The following is a 25,544-nucleotide window of genomic DNA, read 5'->3' as shown; positions in this document are numbered from 1 at the left end:
GTGACTTGAAAATTCTATCTTTCTTTAAAAAATAAATATATAAATAAAAAATAAATATATAAAATAAATTATATTTATTAAAAATAAATATATAAAATGGACAAAATAAAAAAGTATAGACAAAATCAAGTTAAAAAACTAGAAAGTCTAAAAGCAAAGATAAAAGCTTGACCATTACCTAGGACCTCAGAGGAAACACAGCTGCTGATATAGATTTAATTCAAGCCAAGTCACTGGCAAATTATGAATGCTATTGCATGCCTTAATAGGCTAAAGGTGTCTATCAGGGTTTGTTTTCTGAAGGACCACATTTTATAATATAGCCAATTTCCAATATACTTGGCATCATTGTGATAACGCATCAAAAACCCCATTGTACTACAAATACAAGGGATTAAGCATATGTTTTTTATGCCTTAGGCTTTTTTAACTCCTGCTGTAACTGGTCATGTTGTATTTACTGTTATTATCTTACACACTCTTTTTGTTCCTTTGTTTTTGATTTGTATTTTCTTTTGATGTTTTAGATGGGAATATTGTAATACCTTTAGAGTTTATTCACCTGAAAGAAATGCAAACAGAGCTTTGGCTTGGGTGGTTTTTGTTGTTGTTGTTTTTCTTTTTCCTATAAAAGATATCATTACTGTGTGTTAAAAAGCATGCAGGCAAATTGATGTACCCAGCTATTTCTTTTCTGCTGTGTGCACAAGCTACTAAGAGCAAAAATGTTACTCTTGTTATTGCTTGCTTTAGGAGGAAACACAGTCAGCTTCCATTAGCCTATTAAAGTGGCTGATAGCTAATTATGATGTCTGCAGAACTTTTCAAAGAACTAGCAGTTCATTGCTGTGCTAATACAAGCAAATTGATAACACCTCCTGTGATTTTAGATACAGCTGGAAGGCACAATTAACCAACTGTGTCCTCTTTAAGTGTCTAGTGCCCCAACCCTGACTTGGAGAAATAGCTTAAGACCTGATTACATACTGAATGCAGCTCAGTAACTGAGGTATTTACTAACACAATAAGATGCCAGGTAAGTGTGAAAATACTATACAACCGTGCTGCTCTTTCCTTATAGTTAAGAAATATGATCTAGAAGTGTTTTCCTACAGTAAGCCCAATAAGCATTTTACTTCTGCTAGAGAGTCTGTTATTTATTCATTGTATCATAGCATTGCAGAGATAAGGTGATCTTTCTATAGACACACACACAAATACAAAGCGGCTTGAAATATGGATGTACCTCATTCTACTGCATACAGGAGGAACACAAACCTTTGAAAAAGCTGGCACAGAAAGATGTATGCCCTTTGAAATGAAATGTTACCATCAGCTTCATGTGGTCAGCTGGCAAAAGTGTATCAGAAAAGAGACAATGAGCAAAGCTATGTGTTAAAAGGGAGAGCCTCTGATGTGGCAATGAGAAAGGAGTTCCAGCTGTTTGGACACATCTGCTGAGTAAAAGATGACTGCCTGTTAAAGACTACTCTTTGGTCTGAGAAGAGGCAGCAGTCACCATGGAGGGATCAGCTGAGTCGCAGACCAGAAAAAAAAATAGGGCTTTAAAGACACTGTATGTCAAAACACAAAGAGCAGCTTACTGTGGAGCTAGTAGAATTTGAGAGTCTGATTCATCTATTGGACAGGGGAGGAGAAATGAGGAGGAAGGATTACTATAGTGGTTGGGGCTGCGTTCCCTTGATGTTGTGTAGGCACATAATGTGAAGCTGAGACAGACTCACAAAGATTATGGTGTTGGCATTAAAAAGCAAGCCACCTGAATCTCTAATTTATGGATGAGGAACTGAAAAACAGTGGTGACACCTAGATTCCTGTTTTCTTCAGCTTGCTCTTGAATTCAGTATGGACTCTCAGGTGGGATCAGCTACTCCAGTTTTACTCCTATCCTGCTTTGGATAGGGAGCAAGTAGGAACCTCAGAAAAAGATGAAGATTGACTCCTGCTGTTGCTCTGCCTCTGAACAGAAACAGAGATGTAGTGAACTTAAGCCAGCTGGCCCTGAGCTATTTCATTCAATCACAAACTCAGCACAGATATTGCCAGGGAAACAAAACCACTATTCTTTATATTTCAGAAGAGAATCTGTCAACTGGGAAACTAAGGGCAGTTCTGTGCAATTGTAGTCCACTGATTTAGTGACAGTGTTAGCTCATTAAAGTTAATCAACTAAAACATCTATTGTAAGACTTAGCTACAAATTAAGAAAGTCAATGTACATATGGAAGTCTACATGTAAGTCCCCTTATGGTAGTGGAGATTTAGGGCTCAGTTCTTCACACATAGGTGTCCAGAGCTATCTGAAATGTCTTCAGGTGCCGTCTATCTGGATCTTAACAGCTGCTTAAAAACGAGGAAGCCTCCCACAGGTCCCATATGATAGCTGCCAGCTTCCACAAATGTCTCATAGACCCTCCAGCCTCTTAAATTACATCAGAGTCCTGCATACATGTAACTAAGGCCCAAACCCTATGAATAGTTTGCTGAGTACCTCAAGCTCCACTAACTGTATTCAATGGATCTCCATTGACCTGGGAAAATCTACATTTAGATGTTTTAAATATGAAATTAAACTCATATAGATTAGAATCAATCTATTAAAAACAATAGGTCAATTGTAAAGTCATTATTGACTTGGTGTTAAACAGAAAGGATTTTGAAAAATGAAACGTGTTTTTTATTTTTTCATAAATCAAGCTGTATTTAATTACTCTGGTGGATTTCAGCCTTTAAGAATTGTTGCTAGAGACATCCTGATAATAATTCTTCTCTACAGGGAACTGCTTTTGTTTTCTTAATAAAATTACTGCATAAGGTTATATTCGCATTGTTTCAAAAGCAGCCCTGAGGCCGAATTTACCAGCTGTGCTCAATGTCTACTGTCACTTGGGCACTAGTGGCCATCTTTCAGATGACCACCTGGTGCCACTGGAGAAAAAAAAAAAACAAAAAAAAAACACTTAAATTTGCCTGCTGAGGTGGACTGCTCTCTAGTGTACAGTTATCTGCAGCATGAATGGGGCTTCAGAAATTAAGATTATCAAAGACTCTAAATTCCCTAAATCCCAACAGCTGAGGATTTGTTCCCTTACCAAAGGAATTGCTGATGGAAAGAAAGAAAATAATTCTGTGTCTCAGGCCCCTCTTATTTCTTTTTTCTTAACCCAGTGTGGACCCATAAGTGAACTGTAAGGTAAACAAAGCAACTCTTACTGTGCACGTTTTCTTTTTGTAGGCTATTCACCATTGTTGCTAGCCACAAATGAGTGGTTTGTGTCTATAAGAGATGGCATAAAGCATAAAGGATTCTCTGTTTAACAATAATTCTGATCAAAATGTTAAAAGCTTATTCACCAAAGTGTGTCAAACCTTGAAAATAATTGGTGTGTGTGATGAGAAGGCCATGGAACAGTGGTTGCCTGGGTGATTTCAGTGTCGAGTATGATCACCTTTGTGGAGTTGAAATGCCTTTTATAAGGCATTTGCCTTTTTATTTTGAAATGGACAGGTGGCTATTTGCCATGTTAGGCCACTGCTCCAATAAGCTAAATGTTCTTGCCGACTTGTTGCCAAGGTGCTCCCAAGGCAACATTTCTGCTTTGTGATGCTGCGTGGTTGGCATGCTAACAGCTGCGTCCTCAGGGAAGTAGCACAGATATCGCAAAGAGAGAGGAACAAAAAATGCATCCAAAAATCCTAGGTGCTAGGGAGAAGAGAGAACAGGGAGGTTACCTAGCCATCCCTCCTCTTTTCATGCAGGTTGCTTCCAGTGATATAGTCCCCAATCTGATCACAAAGGCATGAATGTGAGGACTCCACCTCTTCAGGCATGAATGTGAGGCCTCCACCTCTTCTCAGGATGTAACTGTTGCATGGAGTGAGCTGTTGGAACACTGAGTGAAGATGTATCTTCAGTTCAGCAAGACAGGAAATGAGGACGGATGGAAAAAAAAAATCCAGTGTTTGTTTGTTTTCACCATACTAAATTCTCATGTGAATATTTAAAAGTGGTTAAAAGAAAGTAGAAGTTAAAGTTCCACACACTCTACTTGTTTAAACAAAACAATGTGCTTGCCTCTTCCAATTATTATTGTTATTATTATTTTCTTTTTTTCTCCAGACTCTCTGAACACAAAGATGCAGAGCGATATAAGAATATAAAGGATACTGAGATGGCTGTCAGAATTTGGGTTCATCTGGAACAAGGAAAAATCATGTTCAGACTTCTGTTGGACCACCAGGTGTGAGGGAAGGATGAGAAAAAAGAACGTCACATGGACTGACTAGAAGAAAAGCTATTAGAAGATGTGTGTGTGGGGGGAGGGGGAGGCAGAGGGGAAGGAGAGGGAAGAGAAAGAGAAAAAAAAAAGAAAAGTGAACGAATGCCAAGCTGCAGAACTGAAAAAGAGATGGGAGGGAGCTGGGGGAAGAGTTACTTATATTTGTTTAGGAAGAGATCATTAAAGCAACTGTATAGAAGCGTTCAGTGCAGAGGAAGAGCTGCAGAAATAACATAAGAAGAGTTCCCTGATGCAGAGAAACTTAAATGTTCATAAATAACGTTTTTAATGAGTTTAAAAGGGAGAGAATTTGGGAGGTAGCTGGAGAAAGACAATGATTCTTTGCTTTTCCCACAAGGCCAGGAAGAATAGCTGAATGTACTTATATTTATTATGACAGAAAAGAAAAATCAATTTAGACAGAAAATTAAGAAGGGATGTAACTGCAGCCCACTACATTCAGAAGATTAGAGGAACTGGGCTCAGTGGAACCAGCGAAAGTCAAGAAACAATGGTGATGATAAAGGAGAAGGAAAGGAAGTTCTTGTGTACCTGTAATCACTGACAGAAACCCTTTTAAGTACACTTCTGAACACATAAAAAATATGTAGGAGAAGAGTATATCAGCTTAATTTTCACTATAAGGATTCACCTTCCAATATCCAAGGAATGTGGAAACATAAAAATATTAATCTGTGATTGGAGAATTTTAAGGACAAGATATATGAAGCTAGATTTCAATTGTAGACCTTCCTTAATAGAATCCCATGCTGTGGTTTAGGTGACTATGTATGTACTGGCACAGGGCCATCAGGAGGTCTGTGTGGTTATGGGATGGGGACATGCCTACCTAAGCAATGGGAGAGCTTTGGATGCTGTGACTGGTGTTGCTTCCATGTCATGCACAATGTTCAGATATTCTGAGAGGGAATTCAGGAAAGTGAGAATTCAAGATGGTAGATGTAATACTTGGGTTTGAAATTATATGCTGTGTGAAGCTGGGAATTAATCCTTAGAACTATTTAATGGCCTCTCATTGCAGCACTAGACAAAAGCAGTAATCAAGCCTTGTCTTCACAATGAAAATTACTGATGAAGGGATCAACCCTAGTGAAGTAAATGACACTTTTGCAAAGTTGAAGAAAAACAACCCATTGATCTTGATCCTACTATGACCCAGAAGGCAGCAAAAAGTTAAGTTTTGGACTTCTGTGTCTAGCCTGGCAAAGAGCTTGATTTGCCTTCATACCCATTTTGGAATAATTATTCCTGTTGGACTTCTGTCTAACTGTGTAAGGTGAGACAGCTCAATTATTTAATCATGCCATCACTTTAGTTTGAAAGGCCAGTACTAGAGCAAATGTGCTTTCTCCTTAATTTATTCCAATACTTAACCTAGTTGGTCTGTTCCCTGATTGCGCATCTTTAGTCATGTATCAGAATATAAAGGATCTTTCCTTCATTTTTATATCTGTTAAATGTTTTGAGTCTCACCTTCAGTAGGTGGCTTTGAAGATGAAACCTTTGTACATTTGTATGTGCCTTTCTACAGATGCAAGCAAGGTGGGAGGTGATGGGAAAACAGATCACTTTAAGTCTATCTTCTTTCATATTAAGAGGCAAAACTTTGCAACTTCAGAATGTATCTGCATTTAAAGTAGAACTGCCTATACCTGCTGATTATTTCTGTAGTCATTTGTTTCATTTTCTTTGGGATCCTTTTGTAAGTATATTAACTTTCTGTCAGTACTGTTATGACTATACATGTAAGTCTTTCATGTGCTTTTATACAGTCTAACAACATTTTCAGTTTCTGCTACAGCTTTTTTAGGAGTTGTTCTAAGGTTCATTTAGAGTGTCTCTTATAGATGGTAAAATATTAAGAAAGGAAATCAGGGCAATAAAATTCCAGCCCCCAACCCCAGGAATATCCCTTAGTGAAAGCCTACTTGTTAAAGTGCCTTCCAAACAGACTACAAAACCAAGGTAAAATTAGGAGGTATCTGGAGTAACCTCATATATGAAATTAAGGAAGAATTGTAGAGCTATTATATACAAATATGATGACTCAACCATAAATATGTAATAATATGAACTTTAGGGTGACTGTGGAGTTGTGCATAATTTTATTTGTGAACACGCACAATGATCTCAGAGCTGGAGCTGGTTTGGAAATTACTCCTGAAAATTCCTATGGAAACTTATGACACAGTGTATTTTCTACATAAAGAAAAATCAACTATACTTTCTTCTTTTAAACTCAGGAGGTTTGGGTTTTAAAATATTATACCTCAAAACAAGCAAACAAGAACAACAACAACAAAACACAAAAAGACCAACCAACCAACCAACAAAAACAAAAACCTATATCAAAAAAAAAAAACTCCTACATTTTTCACAAATAGCTTAATAAAGTACATCTTTGGGAAAAAAAAATAAAATCTAAATATATAGAAAAAAAAAAAAAAAAAAGAATAGACAGTAAAATATATGCTTTGCCTTATCTGTTTTTGCAATAATCTTGGTAGTTCACAGGACTAGCTTTGCACAGGAATTGGAATAAGTTTGATCAATCCACCCCAAAAGATTATTCATTTGGCTGGGATCTTAAAGCTTCCTGAAACTGTATTCCCAGAATTTTTTGTCAAAAAGTTAGCAGAATACATTCTGCAGTAAAATGCAGTTCCACTGGAACCAATATATCTTTACATTATGAGAACGTTGTTTCAGAGAAGACAGGAGGAAAAGATTTGGTGAAGGGATGAGGCTCAGATAATATTTTGACTTACATATTCTCTTTTGGCATTTTGAAGTGAAATGTTTGGAGTGTGTTTTTGGAGCAACTGTTCATAACTATGCTTCTTGCTCTATATTATAAAATTAAAAACAAAAGTTGAAATCTAAACATTTCGAAACATTAAAAAATATGTTTTTGAAGAGATCTTTATAATGCTTTGGAATGTGATCTTTAAGGTCCTTTCCAATCCAAAGCATTCTATGATTCTGATATAATTTAATTCTTATCTTCTATGAAGATAATATTAAGGTAACATGTTTTCTCATCCAGTGACAACAGCTTACCTGACAAGTGGTATGCAGTCCACAGGAGGAGAACAACTGTGCAATTCATTAATACAACAATAAAGGCACAGGGAAGAGATATTTGAGTAAAATCCATATGTCAGTTTGTGTTCAGACCAGTCACGTAGTCCTAGACCTGTGTCACATGATGGAAAAACCTGTTGTGAGTGTAGCAGTCACACTTGTGCAACGTGAGTTCAAAAGAATTGAAATAATATTTGCTAAGGGATGGGGAATGGAGACTGCAGCTGTTTGCCCAATAAAACAAATTCAATATCTGAATGAAATTGGAACATATAATCAATATTGGTCTAGAGAGAAAAGCAACAATAATCTTATAGCTCATTGGAAAAGGCCTAGCTTTGTTAACCTTCTGGTCATGCTGCAAAGCCATCCTTTTTTTTTTTTCTTTTTTTTTTTTTTTTTTTTTTTTTTTTTCCCCCCTTCTGCTCTGCTATGCCCCCCTTTTGAGGGCATAGATTGAGCTTGCTGTTTTGCAGTAATGACTTGTTATTGTTTGTCTCTGTATCAATACTACTTTTTCATGGAATAAGCTATAGCAGGGACTATAGAGGAATAAGGAATGCAGACCACAGGTTATACAATATTAAATGAATGTATAGAATATATTCACATAACTAAAATGTGTGCTAGGTGAAAATAGAACTTCAAGATAGAATGTTCATGGAAGCTAGTGACAGATTTGCCCCCAGATTTAAGTATATTTCAACATTTAGGGAAAAGAGAAAGAGAAAAAGAGAAAACTTCATCCAGGAAAGTGACTGGTAATTCTTGACTGAGATGACAATATAAATGCTGTAGGAATAAACATCACCTGGGTGCTGTAGCATAAGATTTTGGCAGAAAGGGGCAAAGTTGAGAGGTCCTAGGTAATCTTAGTGATCTAGATTCTAGTTTCTTTCTTACAACTCTATACAACTCTGTGTTGAGTATCAGTTTAACTTCTCAATTTTCTGCTAAATTTGGCATAATGCATGATATTTATGATTTTTTATTTATTTATTTATTTATTTATTTATTTATTTATTTTTATTCTGGTTCTTCCCTGTATCCTGAAGTGAAATGAATTCTTCTGAGGTGTTTTGAGACCTAAGAACCTAGCTAAATAGATATTTTGTCTTTAAATTCAAAGTCAAACAGGTGGATTAAAAGCTTCTATTGGAAGCTTTTCAGTCTTTGAAGAATGCAATGGCTTTAGAAGTGCATAAATGTGACTGTGGGTAGCCCAGAAGACTGAGATTTGAGAAGAGAAACATCACTGACTTCAAGAACAAGAAGCAAAGCTGCTTATGAAGTGAAGGGAGAGGGTGAACAGGAAGGATGGGGAAAACAGAGAGCTAAGGAAATGAAAGACCACTGAAAACATGGGAAATAAAGCAAACAATACCAGGCTGGCATAGATTGAATGAGGTGAAGTAGGTGTGATATGCAGTATGACATGTTAATAATGAGTATTTAAACATTTGAAATGAGCATTAAAAGATCATATGTTCACTTAAGGAGATGTATTCCATTTTTTTATCAGTCCTGTTAGAAAAAAAGATGCCAAGGAGGTGATAAATAGTTACTCTGTTCAAGAAAGGGAAGAAAATGAGGATAGGCCACAATTGTAATTGAATTGCTTTTCAGTCCCACAAGCACAATTGACAATAAACATGTTAAAAAAAAAAAAAAAAAAAAAAAAGAAAAAAGAAAAAAGGTGAGAATGTTTAGTCACCGGAGTCAAACTTACCATCTGCTGCTCTTGGAACAAGAGCATAAAATATCACATATGTAACCTTATCTCCGAAAAGGTAAGTCAGCTTAGGTTACTAGCCTTTATTTGGGTATATGAGGTATTTGTCATATTCTGTGACTGACAAGTATATTGCCTCTTCATTTATGTCATTATGTCATTATGTCATTCTGTGCAGTATCTGTCACTCTGTACATTTTACCACTGTGGCTTTTCAAAAATCTTAATGGCAATGTGTAAAGTTTTGAGCCTTTCTCCTAGTGTATTTAGTATGCTAATAGTGGAACAGGCATGATGCATTCCAGTCCTGAGGACAGGCTGTATAAGAAATCACAAGCATGGAAAAATACAAAATAATCAGACTGAAATCATGTTTTCTGGGTGATGGCTGCAACCATCAGGTAGAAGTGCAGATAAGGTTTACCAGTAATATATCTTTTCCAGTGCAATGTAAATATAAAAAGTTCAGGCTCACAGCAAAGCTGGATACTGATATTTTATTTAAAGAAACAAAACAAAACAAAAACATTAAATCAGGCCCATTACTTTGTTTGCATATATTTAAATCAAACAAACAACAAAACAAAATGAAACAAACAAACAAACAAAAACACAAAAAATCCCACTGGTTTTAAAAGTTCATCAAAGCCAAGTTTGAAGATGTGTTCAGGTAATCCTTCCATTCTCTCAGCACAACACATAGATGTAGTAGACATTGTAAGGAACTTTAAAGCCATCAGTAATCATAAATATCCCCTTCGTGTTTTCTGCCCTGCTCAGATTCCAAGCAGTTTAAACATCTCTGAAATTACACTGTTCTTCCAAATGAAAGTTTCCAAACCAAGTCTTGAAGAAATCCAAACATGCCATTTAGCATAATGCCGCATCTGATGCTGAGCTATACGCCACCGGCATGGTAACTGCCTTCCCCTCACTGAATGCAAATGTAATGTGAAGCAGTGCCATTTGGAAATTTAACTTGGAGTCAACTTTCAATAAGCCATTTCTCCTTTCTGATATGAAGGTTTTCTTTCAAAATGGACCTATTTGTGTAAATTGCAGGCTGGTCTGTTTGGAACCTGACTATTTCATGCAGTTGAGGGAAAGCATGCTAGTGCTTTTTATGGACTAAGCTATCAGGTAGGTACACATTTGACACAGAGTGCGCTGAGTTATCAACTTTCTCCAAGGGCAATCATGTATCTTATATATCCAGAGCCAAATTATATTTGACATTTCATTTAAAGCCAGAGATATCCTGATGCTAAAGCAGAGCATGAGTGGTAAGAGTAGGAGGGCATTCAGTTCAACCGGATGGATGCCTATTCCTGCCCTACTTGTCTGGGTGGTAGACGAGGCCTAATAATTCATCATCACCCTGTAATTTAGCCAGATGGAAATCTCAGATTTAATTCCTTTCCAATGACATTCCTTCCTATGCCTGGCAATGTTAAAGGGGACTAATCTGAGCAAGCTTTAGATGGCAACATAACCAGCAATATTTATATAGTTGGTTGTGAAGATTTCTTTGCTTATACCCAAAGTTTTCACATCAAGCCTGGTGGTTTGCAAATTACAGTCCCAGAATTCCCCAAGCTCAGCCTGTTCCAAATCTCTGTATCTTATCATGGGTCTTCGTTACACCTCTTCATGCTCTAAACCTCAAATTAAAAAATAAACTCCTTTGCTGAGGTGATGGAGAGTTAAAGGTCATTGGTATGGGTATGGCTTCATTGCATTATAACAAACTTTGAAGCCATCGAAATCCTAAATATGCCCTCTGTGTTTTCACAGAAATATTCAGTTGCTGCAGTGGATTGTGACATGTTGAAACATGCTCAAAACTTCTCTCTTTTACACAGTATCACCTTGGAGTCACTGGATATAATCTATACCTATGGAACTAGGTTGAAATTATGTGTTCATTATAATTCTATTAAATTATTTTCCAGTGATTCCAAGTCCAATGGTAACATCTACAGTAGGAAGAGGTTCAGGATGTGATCTAGATATTTTGTAGCAAAATTACTTTTGTATTTTAATACCTCCTCAGCCATGCTATCCTGGGTCTATTGTGAATATCATTGTATGCAGCATGATTGTTATGAAGGACTATTTTTTTTCTGATTAAGAATATTGTTCATGGCAGCAAATACTATTGCTGAGTATGAAGAGGCCCTTTATAGATGTTTGCATTGTTTCCTTCATTATACTTTTATTTCACGTGTCACAGACAGGCATATCTCATACATCTTAATTATGTGATTATCTTCCAAAATGGAAACATCTTTCCTGTCTCTGAGGTGGGGGAAAATGCAGGGGGAGGGAAATCTTGTACATAAGTATAAACAGAAATAGAGGAAGTCGCACCTTATATCAAATTGTTTTCACATTTCCTTCCCTATTGATTTTTCAAAAGATAATTATTGTGGTTGTAGTGTGAGCTGCTCTCATTAGGAACCCATCGATTGTTAGCTACTATTATTGCTTCAAATGTTGGAACTGGGAGGGAAGAGATAAAGGGAAAAATTAGGGTCAATATTTTATTGCTTTAGTGTTTGTTAATTGCACACTTTGGGCATGTCCTTCACCATTTTTTTTTTTTTCCTAATAAAAACCCTGGAAAATTAATTATCTTTTTTTTTATACAATGACCTCTTTTCTTTTATTAAGGTCAAAAAGGGAATGTATATTCCTTCATAAAATGCAGCCTTGAATTGATTGAAAAGATGAAAGCCTATTCAACTCTTTTATTGCCAAATGGCCATTTTTTCAGTAGTGTCCGCACTTACCTGTACTACAAAGAGCATAAGCACCATTCTTCATTTAGCAACATCACTTCCCACTGTATAGTCCGTTGGAGGGTTTATATTAGTTGTGCAGTTTCTTCTAGCTTCACGTGGTTCCTTAGAAAGAACAGAGAAACCCGCAAAATGCCACTAAAACTATAGGTTTTCCCTTTAAATAAAGATAATTTATTTGAAACCTCCGTTAAGTTTAAGGAATCTGGTATTGACTCACTCAGCAAAGCCTGTCTGCCTATTTTGAAGTATTCTCCTGAATGTGTAGGTTTCCCTGGCTCTTTTGCTGTGATTGCAGATGACTTGTAGTAGTTAACATACTGCTCCTACAACAGACCCCAGAGGTAAAACAGAAGTAATCTCCAAAGCCCACAGGGGAAGCCACAAGAAGTTACTGGGAAATCCCACAAAGACACCAAGACATTAAATGCAGGCATTAAATATTCATGACTTGAGATAGAGCCTTTTTTTCCTAGTAATAAAGAAGCCTTTCCTAGCTCAAAAGAAGGCACCTATAACTGGGCTTCCTGGCAGCCAGTGCAGAGGTCAAGGATATAAAGGACACCTCTGACATGTTGAATATATATTTGCAATCTCCTCCTTCTGCTGGTTTTGGGGGACAAAGTCTGGAGACATGAATGAAATCAAGGCAGACTTTCCTAAAAACCCTGGCTTCTTTGTCACAGCTGTGTACAGGAAGGATGGAGGGTCCCCAACTCATCATCTTCTTGCTATTTGTCTACTTGTCAAAAGCCTGGTGTCCCATAGGAAGCAAGAGTTAGTGGATCAAAGTCTTTTCAAAAAGAAAAAGGAAGGAAGGAAGGAAGGAAGGAAGGAAGGAAGGAAGGAAGGAAGGAAGGAAGGAAGGAAGGAAGGAAGGAAGGAAGGAAGGAAGGAAGGAAGGAAGGAAGGAAGGAGTCAGGGGAGCTCTTTTCTCGTATGTTCTCTTCTGTCTTGCAGCAGACAGAGCTGTGCCTTGATCTAAGAGACAGTGATGGAAGCTACTGTCACTGTAGAGCTTGGTGCTTGTTGTATGCTATATGGAAGTCTATTCTGAGCCTATATGCAGGGCAAGGATTTTCAGAGGATTTAAGCATGAAACGATGAAGAAATTCTCTTATGAATCACCTGGTGACCTTCTCCCTACCTTGGGTGGTCACGACAGTGACAAATTAAATGACCTCAATGCTTGTATACTCAGGCAATTAAACTCTACATAAAGTTGAATCCCAAATGCATACGTGATTCTGTGGATCAGGTGTTGATAGGCATTTTTCCAAGGCCATAGAGACTATCTGTAGTGGATCAAGAGATTTCATCTGGAATTACTCACTCAGCCCTTGACCTTTGCACAACAAAGCCACCACTGCCTCTCTGCATCTGATCATTTCAGCTGCTGCTTGCAGGATGGCCTGGCTTTTAAGGGCATGTCTACATCATCAGCCACAGATGGGCACACGCTGTGCTCTGAGCTGCCAGATGGGAGCTACCTTTCCCAGGGAGCCATGCAGACATGTAAAAGTGAAACCACTGCCATGCTAATGAGTCCAGCTGGGTGACTTTGTGTCCTACGCAGCTTTAAGCACACACACTTCCATGGAGAGCAGTGAAGTAGTGATCAACATCCACCTTAAAAAGATATTATATTTTTTGGTGCCAGGAACAAAATGTTAGAGAGACAATTTTTTTTTTTTTTTTTTTTAATAGACAGCTGGAATACATATTTAGTCTTAGGCTTCCAGTTTGACGTGTCACCATGAGTCAGGTAATATAGGCTTTGATCCCAGAAATAGGACTTTTTAATGTTCTAACACAGCACTGATTTTCTTACAGAGTGGAGCTTCCCTGTGCTATTGTACACTGTATTCTGGCTAACACCCACAAGCTAACATTGAAATCTTTAGGTTAATAACAGTAGCACAAAACCTAATCTGGTTTCAACACCAGACTGAACAGTATTGAGTAAATATTTAGAACAGAGCAGCCATGAATATGATTCTCCATATTACTGCAGCTACAATTTTAGAGCTTCTCAAGCTAAATGTTTGAAAGCAAGCATGGGGTGCCCTGCGTTTGCTATCACCTGGGTCCACAGTGGTTTGACAGTCAGAAGGAGAACAGATTAGAAGGTCCTTACTTGGAATACAAGTTCTTGGGTAACTAATAGAAAAAAAACACTTTTCAATTTCCATGGGCAATTCATCTGACTGTTGCCTAAACTGCTCTCTAGACTGAACAGTTTTGGGAGAAAAACTATTTGTGAAATGTATGGTAATATACTGACAGCTACCAAAAACTAAATAAATAGACTCAATTAGAGTGACACTAGTCACACCATTTATATGGAGAATTTGACACTCCTGAATTAACATATTTGGTTGGTCTTTTCTCATTATTGTTATTTCCCCCGGACTAACCTTAGCTCACAAAACCCACCGATAGCAGCGGGACCTGTTAAGATGTGTCTCAGCATCACTTCTTGGAGCGGTGTGTGGAAGCATCATGTGCAGAGCAAAGCTCAGCTCTGGTTAGCAGGAGCATTAAGCTGTTAAACAGTCGGTGAGCATAAAGATCTCTGTACCCACTCTCTCAGCTGTGGTCCTGCTCAGCTAACAGCAAATATGTGTCGTAAATGCCACATCATATGCCTACGTGCTCCTGCCCTGGGTTAGCATAATAGCCACCCTAAATTGTATTATGCTGTGTATCAGTTGCTCAGTATTCAAGGTCTGTTCTTCCCTAACCTAATATTATGATTTATCCTTGCCTTTGATTTTTTTTTTTTTCTGTTGACTTCTAGCCGTTTCTGTGGAAACAGGAAGAGTATCCAAAGATAGCAGTTTGTCTGTAGCATGTCTGTGCATCCGTATGTCACATCTATATGGCCTAGAGGCATTGACGTGTAAAAACAAACACTGCAAGATGGAGTGTTTGCATGTTAGACAATTGCAGCAGTCACTGTTCTCTTGGTCTTAAATAAGAAGACTCACAGTTGGTATGTGCATGGATGTCTTGAGCTCTGTCTTAAATGTCATTTTTCCTGAAGGATATTCCATGACTCTTTATTCTGGACTAAGAAATAATATTTACTTATACAAAATATTGCATTTTTTTTTCTTGATTTTTCCTTTTCTCTGAAGGATGATTAGAAAGCTTGCTTTCCCTGTTATACTGGCATCGTGCCTTTGTATCCCCCCTCTGTATCTGCAATCCCAAGCAATCTGTGTAACTCTGTCCCCATTTTACAAATCACGTGAAAGAGGCTTTGAATGCTAGGTGCCCAGCCTTCCCCCTGCCCTGGCTGCACAATTCAGGTGCTTGTACTGACTGCAGTGTGAGAACTAGTCCTGCACACATACTTGGCTGGATCCAGCCTTCAGCACCAGTTCCTTGATTTCCCGTCGGTCAAGAGAAGTAAGGATGCTGTCCTAGCCAACAGCTCTGCTCAGACTGCTCTCTTCGAGGCATTAGTAACATCTATTTTTATTCCTGTAAATATTAAGTGCTGAAGATAGGCTGGTAAATGTGGCTCTGAATACCCAGAGCAGCCTGGTAGACACCTAATAGTTAGGGGTGATTTATCCAATAACCTTGCACCTACCCCTGTTTAGGGGTCGCCTGTGCCTGTGCTCTGGGGCAGTTTTTTTGTACCATTAATTCATTTCAACCACTGATATGCTCTGTATGACTTTTCTGGGAAGGCAATTGAAAATCCTGGTGGCAAGAGCTGGAACTGAGTGCAAAACATTACTGTAAGTCTAAAAACACAGACATCATTTCCCTACTGATGTGGTATAAAGAGGAGAATTAGCGGCTAATCCCTTAAGAGAGAATGCATTTCTGTGCAGGGCAAAGAATATCAGCCCCCTTAAACGTCCTGTGTTTAGACAGAGATTAGGGCTCCCTTGGCATCAGCTTTTTGTCATTCAGTCCTTTTTCACCTGCTCTGCCCTGAGCCACAGCTCCCTCCAAAGCCGATTTCAGCATTGCCTGCCTGTTCTGCTGCCCTACTGGCTCCTCCACCCTGCAGAGTGGTGCAGGATGTGCAGTGCAGCTGGCAGAAGAGCTGGGAGGGCAGGGGAAACAGATTTAATTCCCCTGTGCACTGCGCCATTAATGTGTGCTTTCACCTCACCAGGAAACAGCAGGCTTGGTCACCTTTTTGCTCAGGTACCTCAATGCTTGCCTATCCTTGGAGATTCAGTGTTGACATTACTACTCATGCACAGGCCTCTTGTGCCCCAGGAGGAGAGCTTCAGTGGTCTGAGATGGTCCACATAGCAAGTAAGAGCTTAGAGATGTCAGCAGAGACATGAATTTCTTTGTGGGTAGCACTTTGTAGGAAGGGAAAGGCCTTGCCGAAAGGAGCTGAAAGATGGCAAAGAGCAGTGATGGTGGGAACTATTCCTGCTCCAGAGCCCCCTTGTGAAGGCAGCCTAAACAACTTTTATGAATATCATACAGAGAACCTGTGACCCAGGTATAAATTCCACCTCTTAACTACCAATTAAAAATTGAAATTATTCTCCTCTCAAAAGCCATATTCAAGTTTCATACATGGGGAAACTGAGTCCCGGTGTTGTAATAGCCCAGCCATCATCCTGCAATGAAACTGGCAGCAGCAGTTTCCTGGAACTTGGTCCGTCTTCCATAAACATCCCACCTTTGGGTGGATTTTAAAGTAGGGGCAACTGAAACCATGTCTCATTTGCTGTGACAACACTTGCTGAGAGCTGTGCAATAAATAATAGATTCAGAAAAGAGAAAGCAGTGCCTGAGTGCCAGGGAAATCCATCAGCATCTGCTCACAGTGCTGCAGAGTTGTCATATTTATTGAGTTATTTATGAGGTCAAACGCAGACAGAGGAAAACTACTCTCTTGACGTCTTCTCACTAGCACCACAGGCTCTGTCTGGGTGGTCATTGCAAAGACCAATTCACTTGAACCAGTGTTGAAGAGAACTGGGTGTTTCTTTGTTGTTGTTGTTCCCACATGTGTAATGAGGTGGCAAGACTCAGTTCAGTTCCCATCCATTTTAGATAAGAGAAAAGAGACAAAACAATAAATAGGTATAACAGATTAACTGCCTCCTTTGGAAACCCCTTCAGGTTACAGATAAAGCTCATTAGGTGCATAGTAGTCAACGTAATTATCATTTTCATTTACAGCTTTGGGCACTATGGTAATATAGATGATTGATAATGACAAATTCTAATAAAATGTAATAAAATCACTTTCTTTAGAGAGAGGTTTTATAGATGAAAATCTGGATGAACCAGACTCTCAGACTCTTTTTTCCTTTTTTTTTTTTTTTTTTTTTAATTTAAGCGATTTTAATTAAAAATTTGCGAGCAAAAAGAAAGTTTAGAAGATTCTCAGCTTGGTGTAACCATCCTGTATTCTGATAAAATGCATTTATTTGCTGGAGATTGTCAAACATCCACTGTCTGTAAAAACACTGCCTTTATGTGTTTACACTTAACTATTTCTGTGTTAGTTTCTTGAAAGAGATTCTCTAAGTTTCCAAAGTTTCCCAATGGATGCTCTTCCTGCAGTTTTCTAAGCAGCAGAATCTGGACTTTGCAGAACAGCTTGAGCCCAAGAAGAAGTGAGCTGATTTATTTATTACTATTATTTATTACTATTATATTTATTATACTTTATTTATTACTCTTTTATTTATTACTATTTTTATTTAAGTGCCATATGGTTAAATAAGAACCACAGAAAACAAGTGTCCTTTGCACAATAAGCTCCATCCCCAACATTTCTGCCCCTTGCCTACCAAGCAAGCCAGAGAGGCTCTGCTGCTGCCACAGGAAGCTGAGTGTGGGGGACTTCATCATGTCCCTTTTGTCTTGTGGTGCCAGCAGAGGCCAGAAACCCACCTTCCACCAAGGCCCTGGGGAAATATATTTTAATTTTTGCAGCACTGGGACTTCGTGTGCTGTTGGTCTGTCTCTGCGTCTGCATGTACGTCTGAAATTCCTCGCCCAGCAGTCAGAGAGAAAGATCTCTCCAAACCTGACTGCACTGGTCTAAGTTGGTAACATGCTGAGGAAGTCTTGTTAGGGAAAAAGTTGTATTGGAAAAGAAGCAAACAAAAACAAGACTGAAATAGCAAGCAAGCTGTCAGGTCTGTGACCCTTTCATCCAGCCTGAAATAGCAGCCAACATTAAAGGCACCTGTGGGTTAAGAACAATTGCTCTTGAGTTTAACTTCATTATGTCGATCAGTCAGTCTGAGAAAAGGGTAGCTGGTCCCTTCACAGCAGAGAAAGGTGTTAATAAGAAGAGAAGTGATAAGGATGCCAGCCCCTGTTGGGTGGCAAGAGACAGGCAGTGTATTGCATGTAGAACATCAGGGAGAGCTTCATCTAATTTAGAAATGGCAAAAGCTTCTCTCTATTGATTGTCCAAAAAGAGTTGGTATAGACTTGGAAGTAGGTGACCTGGGTCATTCATGTTTCTTCTTATTTTTTTTCCCTCTCGAAGTCCTGCTACTAATTAGAATTTTGCCTGTAGTGAGGTGAGTTATTGGTCCGAAGGAGATGTGCATCTAGAGAACTGCTATATGTCAATGTGCACTAGAGACATCCTAGCCCAGCAGCAATAAAAGGGAATTGTATGCCTTAATAACACTGTTATACCTGATGCTATGGCTTGGCAGTTATGTTTTACATAGCATTAACTCCAGCTGAAAACCAGATACAGTGTGTGTATGCAAGAAATGTGAAAAGCAGAAAGATGGCCTCTGTGTCTACATGTTTGCAATGTTTTTTTTTGTTTCTTTTTTTTTTTTTTTTTTTTTTGTCCAAAAATAAATCAAAAGAAAGACATCCTTCTTGATCGTTACAATTTATGTGCATGTGAAATATAGCTGATGCATGATGACTACAGGTATGGAAAAGGAAAATTGTTGTGAGCACTGTGGCTTAGCATTACAGCATCAGTCCAGGAATCATGATGCATTGTGCCTTGTTCTTCCCATTTGTAAAGTGGAAATAATGCTGACATCTTTAGCCAAGAATTTTTCTTTGAAGATGGAGAACACTGGGTATCATTAGTTACAAATTTTCTTGAAATTACGGGGAATGGATGGGGTAAGGGTGTAAATATCATGGTCTGGTCTTCCATAAGCAGATAGAATTATTTTTTGGTTTGGGAGGAATATCTCATTGACTCAAGGAATGTGTGAAACTGGACTTTCAAGTCATGAACCTGTTTCTGCCTTAGACCAATGGCAAAGCTAGTCACATGACAGAGCCCAGAGGGAGAACTTTCACTTCCTTTCCCAAGCAGAAAACCGTTTTTTTTTTTTTTTTTTTTTTTTTTTTTTTTTTTTTCTGAACAGCTCCCAGGATCTCAAGATAATTCAAAGCTTTGTCCTCTGTCAAATTTACGCCTTTTTTTTTTTTTTTTTCTCTACTAACACTCATCTCATCTCATGCACATAGGCAGGGCACTATTAAAACTGAAGTGCTGTGGTTTTATGTATTGTTTCTCTAGTATTAACATAAGAAGTAATTACACTTTGTATCTTTATATCGCTTCTTTCCAGATCACTGTGCATGGGGTACTAAATCTGATACCTTGGATTTATTCCAGTTGTTTTCATGCCAGCATGACTTGCTCTCCCTTAAGTCTTTACTTTATTTTTTGATATGATTGCACACTTTTTTTTTTTTTTTTTTTTCCTTCTTTCTGCTTAGCTGTTAAGCAGTGTGGTGGTTTTACTCAGGTGGGTGGCTGAGCTCCACCACATCCGCTCTCTCACTCCCCCTCCTCAAAGAGGATCGGGGAGAAAATACAATGAAAAGGGCTCAAAGGTTGAGATAAGGACAAGGAGATCGCACAGTAATTATTGTGACAGGCAAAACAGACTCAGCATAGGGTGATAGTACAATTTTTTACCTATTACTAACAAGCTAGAGAAGTGAGAAACAAATGAAAGAAAACAAAAGCACCTTCCCCCCCCCATCCACCCTCTTCCACCTCCTGCCCCCGAGCGGTGCAGATGAACAGGGAATGGGGGGGGGGGGTTATGGTCAAGTCTATAGCACTTCTCTGCTGCTCCTTCTCGGTCACTCATCCCCTGTGCTGTAGGGTCCCTCCCATAGGATTCAGTCCTTGCTGAACTGATCTGGCATGGGCTTCCCACAGGCAGCAGCTCTTCAAGAACTGCTCCAACATGGGTCCGTACCATGGGGTCCATCCCTCAGGAGCAAACTGCTCTAAACTGGGTCCCCCACGGGCAGGAGCTCCTGTCAGACCCCCTGCTCCTGTGTGGTCTCCTCTCCATGGGCTACAGGTCCAGCCCAGAATCTGCACCAGCAGGGGTCTTCCACAGGCCGCAGTCTCCATCAGTGCAGGTCCACCTGCTCCACCGTGGTACTCCATGGGCTGCAGGGGCACAGCCTGCTTCACCATGGTCCTCACCACAGGCCACAGGGGACTTCTGCTCCGGTGCCTGGAGCACCTCACCCCCTCCTTTTTCACTGACCTTGGCGCCTGCAAGGCTGTTTTTCTCACTCCTCTCATTCTCCCAGCTGCTGTGTGACACAGCATTTTTTTCCCTGTCTTAAATATGCTCTCACAGACCCACAAAACAACATCAGTTATTGTCTCAGCTCTGGTCAGCAGTGGGGCCCTTACCAAACATGGGGCAGCTTCTACATACTTCTAACAGAAGCCACCCCTATGGTCCCCTGCTACCAAAACATTTTAATTTGATTTAAAATCAAATTTTAAAACAATCTCACAAATAGCAGTCAGCCTCAGTAGGCTGATGAGATCTTATTTGTTCCAGACTCTTTACATATTCTCTGTAATACTTAAATTTCAGTATCAGGTTGGGCTACTCAGGAATTTCCTAAGAAAGCATTATTATTGGAAAATTAACATTCTTGGAAACTTAAATTGATAAAGGTGCAGCATTTCAAATAATTCCATTACTCGTGTGTTTGAATAATTAAAATACCATATTTCTGGCAAGATAGAAGGTACAAAATGCGTAATTTTAAGTTTAGGAATGACCTTTTGTTCCTTTGACTTTAAAAGTTTAAAATTAAATGATCAAAATAAGAACAAAGTAAGCCATTTGAAGTTTACAAAAGACAAATTATCCTCAGATGATCCAAATTAAGTTTGGTAAGGCCATAGTTTTTAGGTTTCTATTTTCATCTTGTGAAAAAGGATAGGAAATTGCTTTGAAATCTCAAAGACAAATTTCTTCATGTCCAGATCCCGTAAGTTTCTTGAAAAATATTTCAGCTCATCCTGTGTTTTAAGCGTGTTTTAAATAAAATTCCAAAAGGGAGAAGGAGAAAAACAAAACAAAACAAAACAAAAACTCACTTAACTACCTTGTTAAGAAGTTATAGCAACCAGTCAAAACTAATCATGGGTATTGCATTTGTTGATAATTAGCAGAAAGAGTTGCCTCCAGAGGGTAATTTGTTGCACCTCTTTCAAAGTTATCCAGGTAGAAATTAATTACCCTTGGGAATTCCTGTGGTTTATGTGTGTTAATTACAGGGGAAACTGAGGTGACTCTCTAAGTGAGATGCTTCCCTTCTGTATGATTAAAGCCAGGTGAGATGAATCCCATACTGAAGTAACCTAAATAGGGTGACAAAAGTTTTTTGAAATATTATTTGTTTTATCTTTGCTCTGATCTTCTGTTATGCCCTGAGTGCTGAACATAAAGAATTTAGCCAACTGAATTATCAGCTACACAGACCTCAGCATAGGGGACTAAGTTTTGCTCTTGCAGCAACTTTTAGCCTGTGCATTCCCAGGGACTTGAAAAGTGATTTGAGCCAGAAGCATCAGCCCCACTCACTGTTTAGAAGGGAGTAACAGCAGCTTCACTAAAAACAGCTCAAGAAGATGATTAGAATTGGTAATGCTTTAAAACTTTCTGTAAGTGGGAGCAAAAAGTAAGTGAAAATCAGGAGGAAGAACACCTGAAATGGATTCTACATGTATATGTATTTTTGAATTCTCAGCTCCTTTTAAAACAGAGTGACCCCTGCAGAAGCAGGGGCTTTCACCTTTTGTGGCAGATATTTCAGTGGCTTTATTTGTGTTATCTGCCTGTTTCAGACTTGTAATGAAAACCAATACTTTCTGTTTCTATCACTGCATAAAGCATCTAGTTACCAGCTGTGTGGTCCAGGTGCTTTCATTTTACCCCTGCAGAAAGGAAGAAAAAAAATCTTTCAAATCCAATTTTTATAGATCCCTGAAATGTTAAATCCAGTAAAGTTATCGTATTCTTTTATTAAGGAGGTCACTAGTTTCCTGAGGCTTTTCATTCATCCTCAAAGTTGAATTCTGGCATTTACCAAATCAAGTATTGGTTACAAGCTAGAAAAGAAGGAAACAGAAAGCAAAATGAGATGCAGCCTGGAGTCTCTGCTTGAAGGTAGAAAGTTTAAATACCATTTTGGGTAAAAAGCCATGCTGAACTCCATATGTTATTGCTTTCACACACTATCTAGGTATATTTGTCCAGTTTGTGTGGGACACTGCTTACAAAACAGCATATGGCTGTTTCAGCTGGAGTCTGCCTTAGTAATGAACATCTCACCCACCTGCTATTATTTCATGTAAATAAATACAACTCCTCAAGCCAGGTGGAAACTGAAAAGCTTAGAAGGAGGTGTAATAAGAAAAAACTTGATCAGATCAACTTCTTGAATGCAGACCAGGAGAACTATCCCCAGCAGCGATAGCTGCAGTCCCTCTGCAATGTACCCATGGGAAAGAGGTCAGATCCTCAGGCCAGCTCATTCAAATAAGGTCACTGCTGTGCTCTTCAAGTCTAACAGCCTTTGAGTAAGCCTGGCCACATGTGTGTTTTCTGTGTGCTGTAGATGCTAGCACAAAATGCTGCCAGTTTTGCAAAAGGGTGTCTAATGGGCTGAAACACCTCTTCACACCAGAATGATCAGATCAAAAAATACAGTAGAGTTGTACTCCCAGAACGTCCAAGATGAAACTGTGGAAAATGAGCTGGGGATTCACCTGTAGGCAGCACAGTACAGTAAAGTTACCTTTGCTGAACGCTCACATGAACAGGTATGTGCTCTGTCAATCTGCACCAAGCAGGTGCACAGCAGCCTGTGGATACTCACTGATGTTCTACCGAGGACCAGAGGCTACATGAGACCCATGCAAGCTTGCAGGGGGTTAAATTAAAGGAATTTGGGGACCTGACCCTCCAACAACAGCCTGTCATGCACTTTCTAAGAATGTGTAACATGCCAAGAATCCTCCTCAGTGGTTGTTGTGTGAGACAAGGATCCTCCTTAGTGATAACATGGCTCAAATCTTATTTCAGGGAAGTGCCCCAAACACTACAGAGCTAGGCAGGCTGGTGGGAAGCACCCCACACTTCCCTGTAGGGAAACTGGGCTCCTACCAAAGCCCTAGGAACATCCTTGCCTTTAACCCAATGAATTGTTTAACCTCAGGGTCGTCATAGCTTTTTCATGTTATACGTCTCCATGTCTCTTTAAACATTGTTTTCTTTTCCCCTGAGGAGCATAAATCCAAAATGAGATGAGGAGGTGCACATCTCCAAACTGGCCCTAAGGAGAGAGGCTCAGCTTTGGAGAGGAGCAGTTGAACCATGTAGCAACATTCCTTGGATGGCTAAACCCACCTTTTTTCTTGTGAAACTCCTGGTCCTCAACTACTGATACAGCTTGTCTTTCTTGAGTCACACGGTATTGTACTGGCTGGTCAGATAAAGAAACTCGTGCTGATTTTTAGACAGGGAATGAAGATACCTGGCTCCTGTCTAAATAATAAAATAGAAAATCCTTTGCTGTCAGTTCTGTAGTGCCTCCAAATCCACTGTTTAGTAAATAGAAATGTAATAAGAATTCAGTTCCCTGTTCCTGCCACTGCTAGAGTTTTTGTGTTAAAATCCCTGGGCTAATGGCAAGGCACTAAAGAACCAAAATAAAAAAATCTCTTAAAAATCTTTAACTTATGTTCTTTTGGCAAGTAAGTGTATTCCTGCCTCGAGAGAGTCATGTACTGAGTAAGATATTTTCCCTAACCCCTATGGGAAAAACAGATAACTACCTGCTTTACAGCCCTCTGTGTTCTCTGGGTTTATCATTTGTGCATGGTGAAGGAAAATGCCATATTGACTGCAATTAGTCTTCCCTTTTTTTTTGTTTTTGTTTTGTTTTGTTTTGTTTTGTTTTGTTTCCTTTTTCTTTTCTTCCCCTTTCTCAGGTATATAAAGAAAGTAAAGTTTGTTTTAGAAGGAGTCTGTAGTTTTGCTTATTTTCTGTTATCACAAAAAATGGGTTTTCCTTTTCACTCTCAAAAACAAAAAGATAATGTAGGGAGGGTAAAATTAGTTGTTACTCTGAAAAAAGAAAATCTGTAAAACTTAATTAGTCATTGTCACTGTACTTTCTGAATGCCAACCAGATTTAGCTTTATTCTTGTCATGTTTTTTAATGAGAGTGCTGCATCCCCCGACATCTGATGGCAAAACAAAGGTGCCAGCAGCTGGACTACAGATACTTCAGAACCGGTCTACTAACCTCTTCCCTTTTCTGCTGAGCCTTGTCCACTGGAAACTTTGTCCTTATAGACCTCTAGACCTTGTGAATTCCTTACCCATTTGATGTTTGGATGCAGCCTTTCTGCTGGATATAGCTTCATGGTGGTACCCACTCAAGCTGAACCACAGAGGAGGAGCCGCTGTGACCTTCATCTCCCAGCTGCTGGGCACACTCAGATCACCTCACTGCAGAGGACATCGTCAGTAAAGGTTGCTTATTTTATCTCCCCTCCTAAAGGAGAACACTTTTCATTTAGATAAAAGGAGGGAGGGATTTAACTTTGTTGCATACCAGTCCTTGATGTAAGAAAAGAGCTAGTCAAAGTGCTATTTTGGATTAATTTAAATTGAGAGAAATGTTTATAATACATAGCTCCACTACTTTAAGCTTAAGAATATAAAATCTCACTCCCTTGTAACACAAGTTATATTTTCCTAGCTTTTAAACTCTGGGAGATGTGAAGTACTCTTTCTTTGTAAGTCAGTGATGGATACAATTAGAGAAAATGATCACTATTTTTCTTTCTTTACTTCTTTTCCTACTGAAATTTGAAGTTTAAAATAATTCATCCAGAACCACCTGATGGTTATTAGACAGTCCATCAGCTAGTTTACGGAGAAATATTTCTACAGAAATACATTTGCAACAGTTTGAGAATGGGCTATAATGTTATTATCATCAGTCTTTTTGATATTTTAAATTATTTTTTAACGGGCAAGAAAATCTTTGGAAACTATCGGAAAATATTTGCAGTCAACCTAAAGTTATAAAATATGAAAGTAACTATACCAGCATGTTTATGTGTATATTTCTTTATATATACATATATCTCAAATGTGTACTCTGCAAAAGAGAATCATGTGGGTCATTTCAATGTATAACCAGTTCATTTTGAGCTATGCAGTCAGCTTTGCTAACACTATCACAGACGATTAAAGCAGCAAAAATAGATTGTGACTCCCATAACAAAAGGCACGTCCGGCATAAATCTTGTTGAGATGCTCTAATGAA

This window comes from Aythya marila (genome assembly GCF_965140915.1).
Source record: "Aythya marila genome assembly, chromosome: Z".
In the NCBI taxonomy this organism is placed as follows: domain Eukaryota; kingdom Metazoa; phylum Chordata; class Aves; order Anseriformes; family Anatidae; genus Aythya; species Aythya marila.
This window is presented reverse-complemented; position numbering follows the sequence as displayed.